This window comes from Lonchura striata, chromosome 32, assembly GCF_050655825.1.
Source record: "Lonchura striata isolate lonStrDom1 chromosome 32, ASM5065582v1, whole genome shotgun sequence".
Taxonomy (NCBI): Eukaryota; Metazoa; Chordata; class Aves; order Passeriformes; family Estrildidae; genus Lonchura; species Lonchura striata.
Genome location: NC_140734.1, coordinates 4,651,708 through 4,670,105, shown reverse-complemented (window position 1 = coordinate 4,670,105; position 18,398 = coordinate 4,651,708).

The following is an 18,398-nucleotide window of genomic DNA, read 5'->3' as shown; positions in this document are numbered from 1 at the left end:
AGAGTTTTCTGCCCCCAGCATGTACGCAGATCCTGCATGATAGGCACGGTGGTGACACTGTTCACTGTGCCACTTTCTGTGGTCCTGTTCTGTTTCGGGTTCCGGTGGTGGAAGGAACAAAAACAGTAAGTTGTTGCGGATTTCTACCCTCCAGTATCTTCAAAGGCTGCTGATAGGGAAGATTCCCGGTCATGCTGCAGTGGAGTTGTGGCCAGTCCATGGCTGTGCAAAGAACTCTGCTGAGGGTTCTGCTGCTGCCCAGTGCTTTCCTTGGCCTCTTCATTGCTGGGCCTTGTCCTGGGGGGCCGCTGGGGCTGCAGCCAGTGCTGGCTCCCCCTGAGGCTGCCTGGCCAGGAGCAGCCCCAGGGGCACAGGGCAGAGGCACAGCAAGGTGGGGAGGAGAAAGAGCGGGGACGAGATGGCCCCTGAAAGGCAGAGGCGCTCTGGGGCCCGCTCCTGGCCAGGGAGCCTGCCCAGAGCCGTCCCCTGCTCCCCGGGGCCTCGAGGGGCAGCTGTCCAGCTGGGCCAAGGTGTGCCAGCCGCTCCAGCCGTGCTGGGGAGCCTTGCCAGCTCTGGGCCCTGCTGTGCAGGTGGGTCCCTGTGTGCCACTGGCAGCTGGGGCCTCAGCCACTGCTCTCTCCACAGCAGCGCTGCCGCAGCTCCAGCATCCCGGCCAAGAAGGCATGACTCCCCCTCACCCCCAGAGAGCCCAGAGAGCGACGGGTCTGGCAGCTCTCAGACATCGCCTCAGCAGCAGAAGTTGCCCAAGAAAGCAGAGCCCCAGCGCTCCGTGCCTCCCCCACGGCCCCCCAGACCGGTTGTGATGCAGAAGCTTCCCGAGATCCCCCCACCTCCTCCCCTCCCGAGCCCCCCGCCCTGGTCCATCTAGGACTGGATGTGGGCCAGCCACGGCAGGGCACGGGCCACCAACAGCTTGGGGCACCTGCTCTCCTTTACAAATAACACCCTTACCTATGCACAACAACCAGAGTCTCTCTTCATACTGTTCTACCTTCAACAGGAAGGGCTGAAGATTCTTCCCTGTTCTGTTTCATCCTTTACCACTTAGATTTTCATACAGTTGGCTGCTGGCTGCATCTCTTAAAGGCTTTATTAGCACTGCACGTTTTACCCCACCTATCAGGGTTAAAAAAATAAAAAAAAATATTCAGTTTAGACTTTGTTTTTAGTGTGGTTGGGCCACTCACATTTTGAGCAATTAATTTTCCATAGTACTTGCTCCCTTTTCCTTACTATTCATAAAAAGTTCATCTGGACTTAAAAAGCACCAGAATTACTGAGATTTCCCTCAATGCCCAGAAGGGAATCTAGCATAAAATATTCTCCCTGTGCACTGCACAACAAGAAATATTCAGAGGAAAATAGAGTGGCAGCTGAGGCTTGTGGAACTCCCAGAATACTGAGCCTGCAGAGGAGGCAAACAGCCCTGGCCTTGGTTGAGGGGACTTCTCCTCACAGATTCCTCTGAGAATGTGGCACTCCAGGAGGGGAAAGCTTTTAAACCTTTGCCTTACCTTCCTCCTGTGCTAAACTGTAAGGCTCTTCCTGAGAAAAAACTGAGCTACAAACAATTCTTCATTCTTCGACAAAGCTACTCAGGTTCTGGATTTATCTTAAAAGAGAAAAACCAAATGGGGTCAGAAATTTCTCATCAAAGCCTGTTTGCAGAGAAACCCCACCATATGAAAGAAAATATTTATTAGCATCAGTTCATTCAAAAGAAACCCAGCCCTGGATTGAGCAGCACTTTAAATGAACTTGAATTCACTTTCCTCACATATCAGCTGGTTTGGTTTGCTTTTTTTTTGCCCTAGAGAGAATATTCAAACTATTTGGTCTTGACAGGACTCCTTGGCTGGTCCCCAGACCCGGCTCCTCATGATGCCTTTCCTGGGCTGTTAATGCAGCCTGTTAGCAGCACCTAGCTTTGCCACCCTGCTCATGGTAGTGGGGCACAGCTGGTGCCACGGTCCCCTCAGGTGCCACGGTCCCCTCAGGTGCCACGGTCCCCTCTGGTGCCCCGGTCCCCTCTGGTGCCACAGTCCCCTCAGGTGCCACGGTCCCTCTGGTGCCACAGTCCCTCTCCTGCCCGTCCTGGTTTGTGGCATGTCTTTGCTGGTGGAGGATCCCTGCTTGTGCTGCTGCCTGTATTCAACAAGGCCAGTCCTACTCGCTAGCCAAAGAGAGAGCAAAGTCACTGCTTTGGGCAGCTCCTTTGAGCGAGTTTAACGCTCACTCATCTCTATGCCAGACCCCTGAAAAGACAGACAGCAACACATAAAGTCAGCTCATCGACAGAGGTGAGCAGGTCTGAGTGAACGGAAGGTTGGCTTTCAAGCACATTGGGTTTTTAATTTAGTGTAAGCACTCACTCGTTCACGAGCCTTACTTGCCCAAGTGGATTCTGCGATGCTGCTGTCTTGCTTGCGTTCAAGAGAAAGCAGAGGGGAGAAAGGAGATAAGAAATGAGAGACGCACCTGGGGCGCAGGCTCGGCAGCCAGACGGAGCAGGGCGGCACCGGGCCGCTTTGCCGGAATCCCTTTTGGTGCCGGACAAAGGCGGACGCTGCTCGGCGAGCGGCGCTGGAGCGGCGGCGGCCCCGCCCCGCCCGTCCCGCCCCGCCGCGGGCCGGGGCCGAGCGCTCGGCCGGGCGGGCGCTCGGGATGCTCGGGCAGCGCCGCGGGCCGGGCGGGTGCGATGGAGCCGCCGGAGGGCTGGGACCCCTACGGGCGGCCGGCCCGGCGCACGCAGTGGCTGGTCAGCGCCCTCGCCTCCCACTACGGGCTGGAGCGCGGCGTGGAGAACGAGATCGCCGTGCTGGCCACCGGCGATAACAATAACAATCATATCTATCTATCCTCTGCAACAATTGCCCTTTTCGTTAAACTTTTTAAAAGCTAAATATTGACTTAATTACTATTTTTGCACAACTTCGGGTATATAATGTTGCAGAGGAGAGATATGATTGTTATCTTAGCTAGCCGAAGGTCACTTCTGCCCTTGGATGAATCCTGGAGTGAAATGGACTGTTCCATCCCACCCCCCAAAAGATTGTGGCTCATCCCGCACCCCTGTACCTGCCCCTGAAGCATCAGAGTCTGTAACCCCATTGGCCCATGCCTTGTCCCAGCCCACCTAGGAGCCCCTGATAAGGGGGCTCCGAGCGGCCATGCGGCCTCTTGGACTTTCTCCCCCGCTCTTGGACTTCCTTCCCTCCTGGGGCTTCCCCTCTCCTAAACCCTCCGTTTCTCCCTCCCCTCCCCCGTCCTCCTAAGCCCGGCCACGTGCTACGCCTGAGAGCACGAGGCTCGGGCATTCCTGGATCCCCAATAAACCTCTCTCCCCAAGAGAAAGCTTCAGAGATCTCTGCCTCCCTACACCCCCACCGTGCAGGAGAATAATCATCCCACAATATAACATATTGGTACTGAAACTACACTTACTACTCTTAAAACAATCAGGCGTATTTTACAGAGTTCCTTTAGCCAAGATGCAGAGCTCAAACCTTCAGATAAACTGTTTAGCTAGATTATTAATTGTAATCGAGGTGGTGTTTATTTCTTTACTGATTGAGCATTTTAACCTGTTGACTGCTTTAGTCTAATGGAAGAATTTAACTGAGGTATCTTTATCGGAACCTTCTGGGGAAGGTTCTATAATTGACTAGGTTGGAAAGGTCTATTAGGGCTTTGTATCAGCTAGAGATATGGTACCAGAGCTTGCAGTCTTGGCTAGAGCAACCCAGGCATTTGTCTTTGCTTAACCTATAGGTGAAAATTCAATACAAACTTTGAAACAAGAGAACACTGTAACAACAAGGGTACAAGAGTAACATGCATGTGAAAAAAAAATATGTCCATAGTCTGGGGTTGTTTCTGGTGGGCAGTTTTCTTCTTGGCTTTGCAGTTTAGGTCTGAGCAACTGCCTCCTGGTTTGCACCTGCAAAGTCACTGCCATTTGTGAGGGTACTGCCAGATTCTGGTGCGTGGTAGGACTTTACATTCTTTGCTGGGACCCCTCTGAGTCCTTCGCCTGTAGAGACACAAGCAAACCCTCTCTCCCATGTTACAAGGTTGCATGGGCTTTCTATTTGTCCTGTGACTGAGGTTTTGATTAAGACTTTTATTTTTGGTTTTTTGTTGTTCAGAAAGTGTCTGTAAATGGGGATATCAAGCTGTCCTATACAGCAATTTGAAAAACTGTATGCGTATGGGGCTTTGCTGAACCTGTTTTGGGGTGTGGCCTGATACATTCCCCTCTTCTGTTTTAATAAGCTGCATTCTAGGGCCTCGGACGTCTTTTCTATGGTACTTCCCAACAGCTGGTAACCATAGGAAAAAGGGAAACTACTATCTTTTGCTGCTTTTAGGAATTTTCTCTCATCCAGAGATGGGACAGCTGTCCATTCTCTGGGACTATGAGGTTTGGATATATGCCTGTCTATCAGTTGGAGGTTATCAGTGCTTTTCTGGGCATTTTGGGAAACTGGAGTAGCAGGGCTGGTATTGGTAGGGGTAGTATAGTTCTTTGTGGATCCTGTATTTGTCATAGCAGCTGCCAGGTTCTGTTCCTCTTTCCCTGGCTGCATGCTAAGCTGTAAGTCAGATGCAGCAGCTGCTGATAGCTGGGGTAGAGGGTCAGGAGGAGAGGTGTCTGTAAGCGAAGCCATCAGAGAGGAACCAGCGCGTGTGGAAGGACGTATCAAGGATGGGGCTGCAGCTGTGGAATGTGGATAAAGCATAGGAGAGGAAGCGGAGGCGTCCAGGGGTGGCGGGGGCGGCGGTGTGAGGGGAACTATTTGTTGCGCGGCTGGAAGGAGTTCCAGGCGGCTATCCGGCGAGGAGGGCTTTAGCGGCTAGCCCGGAAGTGACTCGGGACTCCCCGGCCGTGGCAGCGGCGGTGGAACTCCTTCTGGTGGCTCTGGGGGTCCCACTGTTGCCGCCTCTGAGCTCACGGGTTCTGGTTGATTGCAGACCGCAGCACGGGGCGTGGGGGGAGTGGCAGGCTCCATTGGCGGCGCGGCAGAGGCGGCAGGAACTGGCCAGACCGGGGGCACTGCGAACCGCGCATGCATGGGGCGCACCACGTGTTCCGCCGGCCAAGCCAAGATGGCGGCCGCGTCTGCCGCCCCGCCGGGGCCCTCTGATGTCGGGCCCGCGCCGCGGGGAGGTTGCCAGGGGGCGGGGGGTTGCAGGGTCGCGGCGCGGGGCCCCGGGGTGTCCCCTCGCGGCCGGGGCTCAGGCTGGGGTGGGGACACCGGTCTTCCCGGTGGATTTTCCCACGTGGCCAAGATTGAGGGCGTGGCCACACGCTCTCCCGGCGCGGGCGGTGGCGGCAAGGCAGCCACGGCAAGCGCCGGTTCGAGTGTTTGTAGAAACGCGGCGAAGCCTCTTTGTAACAGGCCATCAAAAATAGCAACCACCACTACTAGAGGGGTTTCGGGGGGAGCCGGGGCGGGCAGGAGCCCCGTTGGGTGCGGTGGGATCAGGGCAGCCCCGGCCGCCGGGCCCGCAGCCGCCGAGCCAACGCGGGCCGGCACAGAACGGCGCGGGGTGGGGATTGGGGGGGTGCAGAGGGGGGTCGCGGGGGCGAGGGCGGGTGATGGGGGCGTGCGGCGCGGGGATGGAACAGGGCCGGGGCCGGCTGCGGTGGTTGGGGGGAGGGTCGCGGCGGAAGCGGCAGGGGTGGGGGTGGCCGCAGGGGCCGGCGCCCGGCGGCACGGGGCGGGGGTTGGGCGGGTTGGGGGGGGGGGTTGCAGGGGCCGGGGTGGGGGCGGCCGCGGCGGTTAGGGATGGGGTCACGGCAGGTGGGGAGGGACGGGGTGGAAGGGGATCGCGGTGGGTCGTCAGCAGCCGCGTGGGCCGGCCACATGGCTGGGACTGGCTTTTGTGGAACAAACAATTCAGCCACCGCTCTAAAAGCTGGGAGCAAATCACAAGCATTGGGGTCTCTTCTGTAAATGTCAATAAAAAGCTTATCACCTACTGAGTCCCAGAATTCTTTGGTAATAGCGGCTGACCGTTCAGCATGAGGGAAGTGGGGCAGGACCCATTCCAGGAGATTTTTTAACTCTTTCTTAGGCAAAGTACTGTCATGACTACATAAAAGATGGTTAAATTGCTTATAGAGATCTCTATCTGGAGCAGAGTGGGATTGTCCCATATTTTAGACCTGTGTAGCTCACCTCGAGTTCGCAAAAGAGAGACCCTCTCCTCAGGGGTCTGCACAGGCCCCCTCAGAGCTCCGGACATCTCTCCGGATGGCTTTTCCATGCTCGGGACCTTCAGACCTCTGCCCTCGGGCTTCCAGCGCAGGCAGTGCTAGGCAGTGCTCTGTGCGCTCTCTTAACGTGGCCACGTGCCACCAGCTCACAGCTCGGGTTTGCTGCAGCTCCGCAGTGGTTCCTTGCTCGGGCAGTTCCAAGAGCTCCAAAAGCTGGCTACTCATGGGCTATGGTGCTCGAGGGTAAATTGCCTCAGCAAATCTTTAAAGAGATAAGGCTTCTACGTTGCTTAGCAACGACAGCCTGTGCTCAGAGCGAAGAGGAGGCTATCACAGGTAATTACCATGCATGGAGGTGTCGAGATGCGTGGATTCCTTTTCCTTCCAGGTTGGACGCCAGTTGTGAGAAGAGTAATCTCCTGCACAGTGGGGGTGTAGGGAGGCAGAGATCTCTGATGCTTGCTCTTGGGGAGAGAGGTTTATTGGGGATCCAGGAATGCCCGAGCCTCGTGCTCTCAGGCGTAGCACGTGGCCGGGCTTAGGAGGATGGGGGGAGGGGAGAGACAAAAGGAGAAGGGTTCATGAAAGGGGAAGCCCCTGGAGGGGAAGAGGGCAGGAAGTCCAAGAGAGGGAGGAAGTCCAAGAGCGGGGGAGAAAGTCCAAGAGACCGCATGGCCCCTCGGAGCCCCCTTATCAGGGGCTCCTAGGTGGGCTGGGACAAGGCATGGGCCAATGGGGTTACAGACTCTGATGTTTTAGGGGCAGGTACAGAGGTGCAGGATGAGCCACAATCTTTTGGGGGGTGGGATGGAACAGTCCATTTCACTCCAGGATGACAAGGACAGAAGTGACATTCGGCTAGCTAAGAAAACAATCATATCTATCTATCCTCTGCAACAATGTAGGAAAGAAATTAGGGAAGCTGAAGCTCAGTTTGAACTTAAAATGGCAACTTCAGTAAAGGCTAATAAAAATTGTTTTTATTAATATATTAATGGTAAAAGGAAGGGTAAGGTCAACCTTTGTTCTTTATTAGATGTGGAAGGGAATTTAATAACTGCAGATGGAGAGAAGGAAGAGGTGCTTAATGCCATCTTTGCCTCAGTCTTTAGTGAGAAGACGATTTGCCTTCAGGACAATTGTCCTCCTGGGCTGGTAGATGGTGTCAGGGAGCAGAGTGGGCCACTGTTATCCAGGGGGAGGCAATCAGAGAACTGCTGAGCTGCTTGGATGTTCATAAATCCATGGGACCAGATGGGATCCACCCCAGGGTGATGAGGGAGCTGGCAGATGAGCTTGCCAAGCTGCTCTCCATCATTTTCCAGCAGTTCTGGCTCACTGGGGAGGTTCCAGATGACTGGAAGCTGCCCAATGTGATGCCCATTCACAGCAAGGGTGGGAAGGAGGATCCTGGTAATTACAGGCCAGTCAGCCTGACCTCAGTATCCAGTAAGGTCATGGAGCAGTTAACACTGAGTGTCACCACACAGCACTTACAGGATGGCCAGGGTGTCAGACCCAGCCAGCAGGGGTTTAGGAGGGGTAGGTCGTGTTTGACCAACCTGGTCTCCTTTCATGACCAGGTGACCCTCCTGGTGGATGTGGGACAGGCTGTGGATGTGTCTATTTGGACTCCAGCAAGGCCTTTGGCACTGCCTCCCACAGCACACTCCTGGAAAAGCTGCAGCCCACAGCTGGGACAGGAGCACTCTGTGCTGGGCTCAGAACTGGCTGCATGGCCGGCCCAGAGAGTGGTGGTGAGCGGTGCTGCATCCAGCTGGGGACAGTCACCAGTGGTGTCCCTCAGGGCTCTGTGCTGGGCCAGCTCTGTTCAATGTTTTTATTGACGACATGGATGTGGGGATTGAGCCTTTCATTAGTAAATCTGCAGATGACACTAAGCTGGGAGCGTGTGTCCATCTGTTGGAAGGTGGGAGGGCTCTGCAGGGAGGCCTGGAAGGGTTGGAGGGATGGGCAGAGTCCAATAAGATGAAGCTTAGTAAATCCAAGTGCCCATCCCTGCATTTTGACCACAAACACCCCCTGCAACATTACAGGCTGGGGATGGTGTGGCTGGTCAGTGCCCAGGCAGAAAGGGACCTGGGGGCACTGGTCGAAAGCCCGGTTGAACATGAGCCAGCAGTGTGCCCTGGTGGCCCAGAAGGCCAATGGCTCCTGGCCTGGATCAGGAATGGTGTGCCCAGCAGGACCAGGGCAGTGATTCTTCCCCTGTGCTCGGCACTGGTTGGGCAGCACCTCAAGTGCTGTGTCCAGTTCTGGGCCACCCAGTTTGGGAAGGTCATGGAGGACCTGGAGCATGTCCAGAGAAGGGCAGCAAGGCTGGTGATGTGCTTGGAACACAAGTCCTGTGAGGAACAAGTGTTGGAGCTGGGGTTGTTTAGCCCAGAGAAGAGGAGGCTCAGAGGTGACCTTACCACTCTCTACACTCCCTGAAAGGTGGTTGCAGTCAGGTGGGGGTTGGTCTCTTTCTCCTCACAGCAGCTGACAGAACCAGAGGACACAGTCTTATGCTGTACCAAGGGAAATTTAAATTGGATATTAGGAAAAATGTTTTTTATGGAAAGGGTGATAAAGTACTGGAATTGTCTGTCCAGGGAGGTGATGGAGTCAGCATCCTTGGATATGTTTAAAAAAAGACTGGATGTGGCACTCAGTGCCATGGTTCAGCTGAAGTGGTATTAGGGCATGGGTTGGACTTGATTACCTTAAAGGTCTCTTCCAACCCAGTAATTCTGGTTTCTGTGATTATGTGACATCACAGAGCAGGCTGTGACATCACAGGATGTCTGTATGACATCACAGAGCAAGCTGTGAGGTCATAGAGTGTGCTGTGACATTATAGGGTGGCTGTGTTACATCACTGAAGGTGTTGTGACATGACAGGATGGGTCTGTGAGGCCACAGAGGTGCTGTGTGACATGATAAGTGGGTTTTGCCATCACAGAGCAGGCTGTGACATCACAGTGGAGGTTGGACATCACAGAAGAGGTTCTGATGTCACAAAGCTGTCTATGACATTTCAGGCTGGCTGTGTGTCATCACAGAATGGGATGTGAGGCTACATAGAAGACTCTGCCATCATAGATAAGGACTCTGTGACATCACAGAGCAGCTGTGTGATGTCACAGAGAAGGCTGAGACAATAGAGAGTGGGTTGTGCCATCACAGAGCTGACTGTGAAATCACAGCGCAGGCTGTGACATTAAAGGGAGACTGTGACATCACAGGCTGGGCTGTGATGCCACAGGGCAGATTTTGTGACATCACAGAGCAGACTGGGACCTCAAAGAGCAGGCTGTGACATCACAGAGCAGCTGTATGAAATCCCAGGTGGTCTGTTACATCTCAGAGTGGGCTGTGTGACATCACAGGGGCTGTGTGACATCACAGTTGGCTGTGTGACATCACTGGGGCTGTGTGACATCGCAAGGGCTGTGTGACTTCACAGTTGGCTGTGTGACATCACTGGGGCTGTGTGACATCACAGGGCCAGTGTGACATCCCAGGGGTCCTGTGACATTACGGGGGTTGTGTGACATCACAGGAGCTGTGTGACATCGCAGGGGCTTTGTGACATCCCAGGGGCTGTGTGACATCACTGGGGCTCTGTGACATCCCAGGGGCTGTGTGATTTCACTGAGGAGGTCACTCTGCCCCAGTTTCCCCCAGAGAAGTCCAACACTGCTCATGCATAGGGGGGTCCCCAGTCCCCCCGGGTCCCCCCGCCCCCGTCGCTGCAGCCTCCCCCAGAGGATGTTCCACGAGATCAACCCCATAGCACGACACAGGGACGGGGGCTGGGGCTGTGGGGGGTGGGACGGGGGGACAGGGACCCCCTGGCAGTGTCCCTGTGTCCCCCAGGGCCAGAGCCTTGGCCAGGGCTCCTTCACCCTGTTACCAACGAGGGCTTGAGAGCGCTGAAAAGTCCCCGGCAAGGGAGCAGCAAAAACCAGATTTAATATTAAGCGACAGCACCACAAAGTTCCTTGGCAAGAGTCACTCTGCTCCTGACTGAACACTTGTCTTGGTTCGACAAGACAGGAGTCTGTGGAAGAGGGCAAAGCCTCCTGTGCAATGGAGAACGGCAAACCCCCCTCCCTCTGAATTACCAGGATCTTTAAATTAAAAGGCTCTCAGGCAAAGATGTGGGAATGGGAGTAACAATTCTTTACTAGGAGAAAACTAGACAACAATTTAAAAAGGCAAATGCAATTGGTACAAACAAAACCAGTGAAAAAAGTCCAGAACCTGAGGAGTCGGGGTGCCAGTAGTTCTGCTGGGACAATTGCTCCCCTTGCAATGGTTGATGAGTTGCAGCTGAAGTGGTGATCTTTAGAAGGGTACAGTTTTCCTCTGAAGATCTGGTGGCAGTGGGGCCGGTCTTCCTCTGCGCCGGGGTTGCCTCTGAGCTCCGCTGCCGTCGCCTCAGCGCGTGCCGGCTGCTTCGCTGCGAGTGCCGCCGAAAAGAGAGAGAGAGTGAGCTGCTTCTCTGGGAATCCCGCGAAGAGAGAGAGCGAGCTGCTTCTCTCGGAGTCCCGCCCAGAGTGCTGCCTCCTCTCCCCAAAAAGCTACCCCTTTAAACAACAATAGAGTGCTTGGCTTCCCCCCTCTGGGTGGGACCCCTCACGGTGTTACATTTACCAGCCCTGCATTGAATCAGTCAATGGTGTATAAACAAACCATTGCCTCTACGGGGCAAACCATTGTCTCTGAGAGAGATAACAAAAACCTGTCCAACCGGTTTGCCTTCAACAGATGGCAAATGGAATACAAGCTTATCTTACAACCCAGGACATTATCCACCCCTTATTCTATTTCCATCTGCACACCATGAAATCTTACACCCAGTTCTCTCTTAAGACCAAGTTTCCCTGTGGTACACAGCGGGTCTCCCCATCTTTCTGCATTACCCACCAAGTGTAACCAGGTCCTTGAGCAAAGACAATCCCACGAATGGGTTGGTCTTTGCCTGAGGTGGGATTAATCCAAACAGTTTTCCCTAAAATACCTTTCATATGTACTACAGGGTCCTTATCTCCATCTACTGCGTGTAAGGGTTCTGACTGAGCAGGGCCAGCTCGATTGACAGACCCCCGGGTGTTGACCATCCAGGTTGCTTTTGCCAGGTTAATTTCCCAGTTTCTAAATGTTCCCCCACCAAGTGCCTTCAGGGTAGTCTTAAGGAGTCCGTTGCACCGTTCAACTTTGCCGGCAGCTGGAGCATGATAGGGAATATGATATATCCATTCGATACCATGTTCTCTGGCCCAGGTGTTGATAAGGCTGTTCTTGAAATGGGTACCGTTGTCAGACTCAATTCTCTCAGGGGTGCCGTGTCTCCACAGGACTTGCTTTTCCAAGCCTAAGATGGTGTTCCGGGCAGTGGCATGAGGTACAGGGAAAGTCTCCAGCCATCCAGTGGTGGCTTCCACCATGGTCAGCACGTAGTGCTTGCCTTGGCGTGTCTGGGGCAGTGTGATGTAGTCAATCTGCCAGGCCTCCCCATACTTGTACTTGGACCACCGCCCACCATACCATAGGGGCTTCACTCTCTTGGCCTGTTTGATGGCAGCACACGTCTCACAGTCATGGATAACCTGGGAAACACTGTCCATGGTTAGATCCACCCCTCGGTCTCGTGCCCACTTGTAGGTGGCATCTCTGCCCTGATGACCTGAGGCATCATGAGCCCATCGAGCCAGGAACAACTCCCCCTTATGGTGCCAATCTAAGTCTATCTTTGACACCTCTATTTTTGCTGCCTGATCTACCTGCTCGTTGTTTCGGTGCTCCTCATTAGCCCGACTTTTGGGGACATGGACATCTACATGACGGACTTTCACCGTCAGCTTTTCCACCCGAGAGGCAATGTCTTTCCATATATCAGCAGCCCAGATTGGCTTTCCTCTACGTTGCCAGTTGGCCTTCCTCCACCTTCCCAGCCAGCCCCACAGAGCATTGGCTACCATCCATGAATCAGTATAAAGGTAGAGCTTTGGCCACTTCTCCCTTTCAGCAATGTCCAGAGCCAGCTGAACGGCCTTGAGTTCGGCGAGTTGGCTCGATCCACCTTCTCCTTCGGTAGCTTGTGCAACTTGGCGTGTGGGGCTCCATATGGCTGCTTTCCACTTCCGGTTCATCCCTACGATGCGACAGGAACCGTCAGTGAAAAGAGCGTAGCAGGTCTCCTCTGCTGGTAGTTGGTTGTATGGTGGAGCTTCTTCAGCCCTTGCCACTTGTACCTGCTCCTCATCATCAGTGAGACCAAAGTTTTCACCTACTGGCCAGTTCGTAATTATCTCCAAAATCCCAGGGCGATTCAGGTTTCCAATACGGGCGCGTTGAGTGATGAGGGCAATCCATTTGCTCCATGTGGCGTCAGTGGCATGGTGGGTAGAGGGAACCTTTCCTTTAAACATCCACCCCAGCACCGGTAGTCGGGGTGCCAGGAGGAGTTGTGTTTCTGTGCCAATTACCTCCGAGGCGGCTTGAACTCCTTCAAAGGCAGCCAAGATTTCCTTCTCTGTGGGAGTGTAGTTGGCTTCAGACCCTCTGTAACTTCGGCTCCAGAATCCCAGTGGTCGGCCTCGAGTCTCCCCAGGCACTTTCTGCCAAAGGCTCCAGGACAACCCATGGTTCCCGGCTGCAGAGTAGAGCACATTCTTGACCTCTGGTCCCGTTCTGACTGGGCCAAGGGCTACAGCATGAGCGATCTCCTGCTTGATCTGGGTGAAGGCTTGTTGCTGCTCAGGGCCCCAGTGGAAATCATTCTTCTTTCGGGTAACCAGATAAAGAGGGCTCACAATCTGGCTATACTCAGGAATGTGCATTCTCCAGAAACCTATGGCACCCAGGAAAGCTTGTGTTTCCTTTTTGCTGGTTGGTGGGGACATAGCTGTGATCTTGTTGATGACCTCAGTGGGAATCTGGCGCCGTCCATCTTGCCATTTCACTCCCAGGAACTGGATCTCTCGGGCAGGTCCCTTGACTTTGCTCTTCTTGATGGCAAAGCCAGCTTCTAGTAGTATCTGGATGATCCTCTCACCTTTCTCAAACACTTCTGCCGCTGTGCTCCCCCACACAATGATGTCATCGATGTATTGCAGGTGTTCTGGAGCCTCACCCTTTTCTAGTGCAGCCTGGATCAGTCCATGGCAGATGGTGGGGCTGTGTTTCCACCCCTGGGGCAGTCGGTTCCAGGTGTACTGCATGCCCCTCCAGGTGAAAGCAAACTGAGGCCTGCATTCTGCTGCCAGAGGAATGGAGAAAAACGCATTAGCAATATCAATGGTGGCATACCACTTTGCTGCCTTGGACTCCAGCTCGTACTGGAGTTCCAGCATGTCCGGCACAGCAGCGCTCAGCGGTGGAGTCACTTCATTTAAGCCACGATAGTCCACAGTCAATCTCCATTCTTTGTCAGATTTGCACACAGGCCAGATGGGGCTGTTGAAGGGTGAGTGGGTTTTGCTGACCACCCCTTGGCTCTCCAGCTCCCGAATCATTTTGTGGATGGGGATCACGGCATCTCGATCCGTCCGATACTGCCGGCGGTGCACTGTCGAGGTCGCAATTGGCACGCGTTGTTCTTCCACCCTTAGGAGTCCTACTGCAGAGGGGTTTTCTGACAGTCCAGGCAAGGTGTTCAATTGCTTAATGTCTTCTGCCTCTACAGCGGCTATTCCAAAAGCGCACCTGAGTCCCTTTGGGTCTTTGTAATATCCGTTCTGGAGGAAGTCTATGCCTAGGAGACACGGAGCATCTGGGCCAGTCACTATAGGATGTTTCTTCCACTCCTTCCCAGTCAGGCTCACCTCGGCTTCCACCAGAGTCAATTGTTGTGATCCCCCTGTCACACCAGCAATGGAAACAGGCTCTGCCCCCACATGTCCCGATGGTATCAGAGTACACTGTGCACCAGTATCAACTAAAGCATCATATTTTTGTGGCTCTGATGTGCCAGGCCATCGGATCCACACTGTCCAGAAGATCCGGTTTTCCCATGCCTCTCCCTGGCTAGAGACAGGGCCCCTCTAACACTGGTTATCATTCCTTTCCTGGGCATACATACTAGAGGTCCCTTCAAGGGGGTCTGACAGATCATACCCACAAGCTTGGTCACGGGAGGTTGAGGCTACCTTCACTTTGGTGGAACTCCCCTGGTTAGAGTTTCCCTCCTTAAGTTGACGGACCCGTGCTGCCAGGACAGAAGTGGGTTTCCCATCCCACCTCCCCATGTCTTCCCCATGGTCACGCAGGAAGAACCACAGATTAGCCCTTGGGGTGTACCCTCTCTCTCTAGCTGGGGAATGTTGGGCGCTGATTCTGGGGCCTGTGACTCTCACGGGTGCTGTATTAACCTTCCTTATCTCCTCCCTCATCTCCTCTTTAAACTCCTTAATCACAGCTGAGATATGAGCCTGCATTGGGCCATTAATCATACTCTCATAATTCCTAAGTTTGTTGGCAACAGAACCTATTGTCTCCCGGTGGGCGTCAGCATTGATTGTTGCAATGAAGGTGGTGTATTGAGATGGCCCAAGATTTGCCAGACTCCACAGCATTTGTCCCGTACACCTGACCTTCTCAGGGTCATTATTGTGTCGTCCATCCCTCCCAAAGAGTACCTCCAATACTGCCACTTCCCTCAGCTGTTGGATCCCTTCCTCGAGGGTCTTCCAGCACATTCTATGATGGTGCTCCTGCATTCTCTCTCTGTGGACAAACCTCTCCCTGACACTCATTAAGAGCCGCTCCCAGAGAGAAAGGGATCCTGGTTCCCTTACAAAAACCTGATTTATACCCAAGTCCTGGGTCAAGGGTCCCAAGTTCCTTGCCTCACCACCGTCCAGCTGCACACCTGTACCCATAAGATCCCAAACCTGGAGTAGCCAGGTAGCATAAGCCTCACGCCCTCGTCGCACAATGTCTTTATGCAGATTACGAAGGCTTTCGTACGTCAGGGACTCGGTGATGATAGCAATCTCTGGGTCCCCTGTGGGTTGTGAGGTTCCTCCATTCCTGTCCCTATCTGCAGGGTGCTCTGCTTTCACCTTAGACTTCCTTGTTTCTACCGGGGCCACTGCTGCTGACCGTGACTGCCTTTGTGGTTCAGCTGGAACCTGGACAGTTGTAACATCTGTGGGTTCCACAGCTGTACTATTAGACTGTCCTTCCTCAAGGCAAAGGGCCAGTTTCTCACCAGCTGGGGAAATGCACTCCTTCAGCATCTCTCGTATCTCCTTAACCAGAACCCTCACCCAATCTGGGCGGTTCATTTCTGAGGTGGGCTGTGGGGCAGGGTCAGGCTCTGGAGCAGCAGCATCTCGAGTCTGTGGTGTAGGTGTGAGGGTAGTTATTGTTAGGAAAATAAGGCCTTTTTGTTCATAATATAGAGTCTCTCATATTCACAGAATAGAGTTTTAATTAGAGTTTTTACTTGTCTGAACATGTTCTCATTTTGCCAGGCATTCCAGTGTCTATCTCAGGCATTCCAGTGACTATCTTTCAAGGACGACTTCGTTACAAACTTTTTAGGGAGTTAAAACTGTTTTGAGAAAGCTGCTGCTAGGCACCCAAACACCTAAGCGAATAGATATGTTTCAAGGATAGTTCCGTTACAGACTTGGCAAAACATGTAAACGTGCCTAGAGATAACATTTCTTGTTTTTGAGGGAATTTCCAGGTCGCAGAGACAACCTTAAAGAAGACCACTGGCGCCACCAAGAGGCAGAGAACGACCACCTAACAACAGGGTGCGCTTGCGCAGAAGAGACACCAGAGCGTCACCAGAACGTTACACATCCGGAAGCGACAACCCAATAAGTGGGGGGGAAACGGAGAGCTAGGCGCGGTAGTTGAAACGACTGCCGCCCAGCGCGCGCTGGTTTGCTTTTGCTTTCCGCTATTAATAAATCCTTTTAATTGGATTTGACAGCCTATTGTGCTCGTTTATAACAATTTGGTGCCGTGACTCGGATCGGGATCTGGGGAACCTCTCTCTGAGAGGGGCGCCACGATTCCGCTCCTTTGAGCGGACTCAGACCGGGGTTTTTACCCTCATCCCGACCGACGAACCTAAAAGCTTAGAGAGCGAAAGCAAAGAAAGGGAAGCGGGCCCAGGGTACCCCGTAATTTTTGTGCACAAAAGTCCGGACGAAGACGCAGGACGCGTGAGTATAAAGGGGATCCGTTCGGGCGGGGTTCGGGATCCCGGAGTACGGCGAGTGTGTGTGTGTGTGAGAGGAGGACTGGCAGCCGGATTCTCCAAGCGAGTGTGGACCCTCAGTAGTGCGTTTTCCAGAGCCCGCGAGGGCCTGGGCCACGAACCAGGGGAAGCGATTGTGCTGTCATGAGTGATCGAAGGTACTCCGGAGGACATGGGGCAGGGGAGAAGCAAGGATAAATCCCCCTCCCCGGTGGGGGTAAAACTTCCCCCAATTCCTAAGGAGAGTCCCTTAGGGTTTATGCTAACAAATTGGGAGCACTTTCCAGGGGCACCTGGGAAGGATAAGGCAAAGATGATACACTATTGCATAGAAGTATGGGGAGGACAAGAGATTTCTAAAGGTGTGTTTTGGCCCATCTTTGGGTCCTCAGAGGACTGGGTAAAGCAACTGTTGAATGGTTGGGTACACGCTAAACAACCTTCTAACCCTGAGGAGAGTGCCTATGCCCGAGTCTGGATAGAAAAGCCGGAGGTGCTCGTGTTTAAACTCTCGGGGGTTTCAGGAGGAAAGAAAAAGAAGGGGCGAGCGGAAGAAGTAATTATTGCACCCCCGCCCTACATTCCCCCTGCGCCAAATGCACCCCCTCCTCCTCCACCATCGGATGAGGAAGAATCAGACTCAGACTCTGATCAACCCTCAGGCTCACGTGGTCCTCTTACCCGAAGTAAGACGCAAGGCAAACTATTTCCTTTAAGGGAAATGCCGATGGGGGGACCACAGCCGGGGATTGGATTTATTTCGGTGCCCTTAAGTTCGGGGGATGTTAGAGACTTTAAGAAGGAGATGGGAAATTTGCTAGAAGACCCCCTGGGTGTGGCAGAGCGGGTGGATCAATTTTTAGGTCCTAATATATACACTTGGGAGGAATTACAAGCTATACTTAACATTTTATTCACGGCCGAGGAAAAGAACATGATAAGAATTGCTGGAATGCGGGCCTGGGATGCCCTACCTGCGCATGCCCAGCAGCCAGCCGACACCAAATGGCCTCTCCAAAATCCTAATTGGAATAACCAGGATGCGGCCCATAGAGCTAACATGCAGGACTTTCGAACCATATTAATTGATGGCATAAGAGAGTCCGTTCCTAGGGGCCAGAATATAAATAAAGCATTTAACGACAGACAAAAGAAGGATGAAACCCCCACTGAATGGTTAGAGAGGTTAAGGAAAAGTTTTCAGCTGTACTCGGGGTTAGACCCGAATAACCCAATGGGACAGGCAATTCTTAAAGTCCAGTTTGTCTCTAAATCCTGGGATGATATTAGGAGGAAGATACAGAAAATGGATGATTGGCAGGATAGGGATTTAGCAGAATTATTGCGAGAGGCGCAGAAGGTTTATGTCCGCAGAGAGGATGAAAGTCAGAAGAGACAGGTGAAAATGATGGTTGCTGCAGTAAGGGAAAGCAGGCGGGTGGAGGAAGAACAAAAGAGAGTCACTCGGAAGGGGGGAGGTGACAAGGGAAAGGTAGGAGAAAGGGTATGCTATTATTGTGGTAAGAAGGGACATTTCAAGAGGGAGTGCAGGAGGAGGCTAAGGGACGAGGAGGAGTTCAAAATCGAATAGGGGAGTCAGGGGCTCTATTTTATGGGGACCAGGAAACATCAGAAAGAGCCCTTGATAAAATTGAAGGTGGGTCCCCAGGGCCAGGAAATAGATTTCTTGGTCGATACAGGGGCAGAAAGATCTACTATTCAATTTCTGCCTCAGGGCTGTAATTTGTCAAAACAGACAGCCACGGTAATAGGGGCTAAGGGGGAACCTTTTGAAGTACAAATTATTAAAGGGGTGGTGGTGGAATCGGGAACTAAAGTGGGGATGGGTGACTTCCTATTAGTTCCTGAAGCAGATTACAATTTGTTAGGGAGAGACTTGATTGTTGAATTGGGAGTTCAAATTGA